The 5,159-nt window shown below is 36.4% G+C and overlaps 1 non-coding gene across 1 annotated transcript; it reads left to right on the forward strand.

The window, feature by feature from the left end:
• Nucleotides 1-2,135: 2,135 nt before the first annotated feature.
• On the forward strand, nucleotides 2,136-2,269 carry LOC114680011 (U11 spliceosomal RNA). Its single transcript, XR_003732088.1, has one exon. It is a non-coding gene; the product is annotated as a U11 spliceosomal RNA (small nuclear RNA).
• Nucleotides 2,270-5,159: the final 2,890 nt, after the last annotated feature.

Here is a 5,159-nt window from a genome sequence, read left to right on the forward strand (position 1 = left end):
ACATTTAAATCAGCAGACTGAGTAAAAAAGATCCTTTCTCACCAGTGTGGGTGGGCATCATCCAGTCCACTGTGGTCCCAAATAGAAGAAAATGTGGAGGAAAGACAAATTTGCTCTCTCTGCTTAAGATGAGACATCCATATTCTCCTCCCTTCAGATATCAGTGTTCCAAGCTCCTGAGCTTTTGGACTCAGGCCAGGACTTATACCATTGGCCCCCAGTTCTCAGGCCTTCACACTTAGAACGAATTATACCACCAACTTTCTAGCTTGCAGACAGCAGATCATGATAATTCTTGGTCTCTATAACTGTGTGAGTTAATTTATGTGATAAATCTCCATACATACATGCACGCATGCACACCCACACACGTACATATATATCTAGAGATATAGATATAGATATATAGATATATATTTGGCACATATATACACATATATACACACACACATAAATATATACCAATACGTGTGTATCTATATACACAATGCATGTGTGTTTATATACACACGTCATTGGTTCTGTGATAGCTAACTCAAACATTTCTGATATCAACTCTGCCAAACCTCAGATTGGTGTTTCCTAAATTAAACTACCTACTCCGGTACATCAATTTCTTTAAAGTTTCTAGAAATGGATTAAATGACTAACTTTTGCTAGTTTAGCTGGTAATTTTGATACAATTTAAAGTCAAATATTTCCAAACTATAGTTCCCTCCTGGCTGAGGTAGATGGCTTACCCTGAAAGTGTCAGTGTAAAATTATTTCTGTTCTATACTTTGATGTGTAATTGTACTTTTATTCAAATGCATCTTCAGGAATTTGATAAGCTCACAAGCTGCTTCTTAAAGGAAAAGATAAGCCCTGAGGGCTTTTACTCACCTCTGTACAGGAGGGAGCTCCTCTCTACAAGAAGAATTCAGTCTGACTCATGTCATAACAGCATGTGAAACTTACCTCATCTGAGACAATAAAAGCACTCAATTAGACGGCACTGATTAGGTGTGATATATGCATTTAATCATTGCCTAGAACTTATAGTTGTCTCTAGTATCACCTCCATTTTATAGAAGAGGATGCATAGGCGCTAAAGTACTGCAACTAAAAACAGGGCGAATCTTGCATTTGTTTTTTTGTTTGTTTGTTTGTTTGAGATGGAGTCTGGCTCTGTCGCCCAGGCTGGAGTGCAGTGGCCAGATCTCAGCTCACTGCAAGCTCCGCCTCCCGGGTTTACGTCATTCTCCTGCCTCAGCCTCCCCAGTAGCTGGGACTACAGGCGCCCGCCACCTCGCCCGGCTAGTTTTTTTGTATTTTTTAGTAGAGACAGGGTTTCACCGTGTTAGCCAGGATGGTCTCGATCTCCTGACCTCGTGATCCGCCCGTCTCGGCATCCCAAAGTGCTGGGATTACAGGCTTGAGCCACCGCGCCCGGCCGCGAATCTTGCATTTGAACCTTGGCATTTTGTCTCTACAGCTGCACTTTATACTGCTACAATAAACCTTTGCAAGCTAGACATTTTTAATTCCTAAACCAGAACTTACATGCAAACCGTGTTTTATTAGTGATATAAACACATTCTCCTATCTAGTTTCCCTTCAAAAGCTCTAAGTGGTAGAAAATATAATATTTAGAGGAGTGTATGAGTAGTTTGTCCGACAGACTAAGAACTACCTCACAGCAAATTAAACCAGAAAGCTGTAAACTTGGGCCACATTCACTAAGCCTCCCACGATAATAGATTTCCTAAGTAAATGGTTTGCAAATTATTTACCAAAAAAATGACAAGTAAAAATATTGCAAATAATTGCAAGTATTAGAATTTTGATGTGATGTCCTTGATTTTTATCTAGAGTCTTTATAGGACAAACCATATAAAACTATCACTGGGTACCATCTACATATTTTGTTCAATGTCGCTTACACATAATTTTTTTCCTTTGAAAAAGTAATCCATATGTTTTACAAGATTATAGGAGTTATAAAATCCATCCTGTTTACCTTGTTACTGGCTACCAGGAATTTCTATGTGTGGGTTTAATCACAGTTAATATATTTGCTACTGTAATCATATATTTTCGACTTCAAAAAAAACCATTTTTTTTCTATATTCTAAAAGGTTTTTTGAAAAAAAAACCAAAAAAGCTGCTGTTGTGAGTGATACATGCAGGGCAACTTGATTGCTCTTAGTGCAGAACTGACATCAAGGAATTTTGGAAGTGTAACTTTTTGGTAGGTTGATAGCTGGTTGTTAATTAGTCCATTCTCACACTGCTATAAATACCTGAGACTGGGTAATTTATAAGAAAAGAGGTTTAATTAGCTCATGGTTCTGCAAGCTGTACAGGAAGCATAGCAGCTTCTGTTCAGCTTCTGGGAAGGTTTCAGGAACCTTACATTCAAGGCGGAAGGCAAAGGAGAAGCAGGCTCTTCTTACATGTCTGGAGCAGGAGTAAGACCAAGAGAGGGGAGACGTACTACATGCTTTTAAACAACCAGATCTCATAAGAACTCACTCACTATCGTGAGAACAGCACAAATGGGGAAATCCACTCCCATGACCCAATCACCTCCCAGCAGGCCCCAACTTCAACATTGGGGATTACAATTCAACATGAAATTTGGGCGGCGACACAGATCCAAACCATATCACTGGTGATTGTTGGTCCTGGTGCCCTTACTCATAATAAATAAATAAATAAGCTTTTTTGTGTACACATCTTTTTAAATAAGTTTTCCTCAATCCATTCGGAAAGTAAATAGATGATTTTTTTTAAAGTTTTATTAAAAAACATCTTTCTCAAAGTTAAGGTAAAAAAAACTTACATTATTTTTCTGGAGGCTAATGCCGAAGTTATTTTAAAAAACCACAAACACTACTTCAAAGAGGATCTGTAATAATAAGTTTTAAATTTAATTTACTATCATCATATACACAAAACTGGAAGGAATGGGACTAACGACCTCTAGACTTATTACTTCAGCAAACCACCTTCCACACCCTAACAAAGCAGAAAGTAGTTATGCTCCGCTCTTTGGACTTCAAGTGAACTTCTACCCCTTCGGTTTGACATCTGAGTGTCCTACAGGCTGGAGATTCTCCACAGGTCTTGTCTGTATACTAGAAATGCCTCACCCACTCTACCTGATGGTTTGCAGCTTGTCCCTGTCCTGTGAATTAACCTAAAAAGATGAATGCCCTGGCTCATCTTAAGTAACGGCAATTTTTATTTCTCTTTGGGTATTTATGTGAGTGTACTCAAGGACAGGGAAAGGAACTATCTTTAGTTTCATTGACCCTTGTCCTTTGGAAGATAAATAAGAATTTAATTAACATAAATGTTTATATTTCTTATTCTTGCTCTACTTTTCTTGTTTTAAAAAAATGCTCTGATTGATGTCAAATATGCACGTTATCTCAATTTTTATGCCAGACCCTCTTAACATTGATTGCTTTTTTTCTCTCCTCACAACCATCTCAGATTAATTTTTTTTAATTTTCTCTGTGTTATCACAACATTTTGCTCGTATCTCTATTGGTGAACACATCTCGCTTCTCTTTAAGTGTCTAGATTTCTTTAAGGACAGTCTATCTATGCATCCTTCCAGGACTTCGCTCTAAGACTTATACACAGTGGCACTTTAGAAAATATCAATAACTGTTACTTATTAGGACTAATGACAGAAGGATTTGGTGAGTGGATTATGCCATAAAATTCTCCATTCCTTAATATAAGCGATGAGGCTGGCCTCGTCTTTAAACTAGAAAATACGATGCTAGCAGTTGTAAGGGATAACTTTCTGGGTCCCCAAATGTGGCAAGTTATTCACCTGTTTTCAATATCCTCATCTGCAAAAGGGGATGATAATTGTACATAAGTTACAGAGTATCAGAACTATAAATTAGTTAATACATGCAAAGTACTTAGTGCTTGGCATAAATTAAACTTTAGCAATGCAAATAGACAGAAAATGGAAGATGTGACTTAGGAATCAAGAAAGTTTTGAAAGAGTCAGTAATTTAAAAACTAGAATTTGATATCAAAAATTGTATTAGTACTTTATAGCTCAATGAGTTATTGTGATACCTCTATATAGATTTTATAATAACTTTTCAGAAACATTTATTGTGAGACGTTATCAATATTGAAAATATTTTGTCTAATAATGTTATAAGAATTATTCTACCAAATTACATAATTTTTAAATTATTGTTTTATAACAATATAGAAAAAATAACTTCTGCATGAGTTTTGTCTTTCCTCTGAGGTTTATCCTAGAACATTTATTTTGAGAAAACCTTCATAAAAACATAATTTGGGCAAAAATTTAGATTCTGTAGTAATCAATCATCTTAAAAATTAGTTACTTAGCTTCCAGAGTCTAGGGTTGAATAACATATTTGTCTCAATTTAGCGATAGCTGGTACTACTGACAGAAGGATTTGGATTTGGTAAAACAAAATGAAATACATGTTTATGAAAAGATACTGCTAATAATGAGTCCTAACACACAACAAGCACTCATCCATCACCTCTCTAGAATGTTCTAATAACACAGAAAGAGCAATATTCCCCTTAAGAGAAAGATAAAGAGAAATTTAAATCAATAAAATTTTACTCTATGTCAACATCAGTCATAACTTAAAATTCAAGCATCTAGCTCTCTGTCTCCATGTCTATATTTAGATCTTTCTATTTTTTAATTTAAAATAGACCTAAATCAAAATTTTGAAAATTAAGGACAAGCAATCAAATACTTATTTCCATAATTTCTTCTCCAAAATTTTGCATTCTTCTTCATAAACTCTGTACTTTATTAATCACCCAACCTTTTCAATATAAGCAAATACTAGTAATTTTTATGACTTTTTTTTTTTTTTTTTTTTTTTTGAGACAGAGTTTCACTCTTGTTGCCCAGGCTGGAGTGCAATGGCCGATCTTGGCTTACCACAACCTCTGCCTCCTGGGTTCAAGCAATTCTCCTGACTCAGCCTCCCGAGTAGCTGGGATTACAGGCATGCGCCACCATGTCTGGCTAATTTTGTATTTTTAGTAGAGACGGTATTTCTCCATGTTGGTCAGGCTGGTCTCCAACTCCTGACCTCAGGTGATCTGCCCGCCGTGGCCTCCCAAAGTGCTGGGATTACAGATGTGAACCA

This window comes from Macaca mulatta, chromosome 7 (assembly GCF_049350105.2).
Source record: "Macaca mulatta isolate MMU2019108-1 chromosome 7, T2T-MMU8v2.0, whole genome shotgun sequence".
NCBI classification, from domain to species: Eukaryota; Metazoa; Chordata; class Mammalia; order Primates; family Cercopithecidae; genus Macaca; species Macaca mulatta.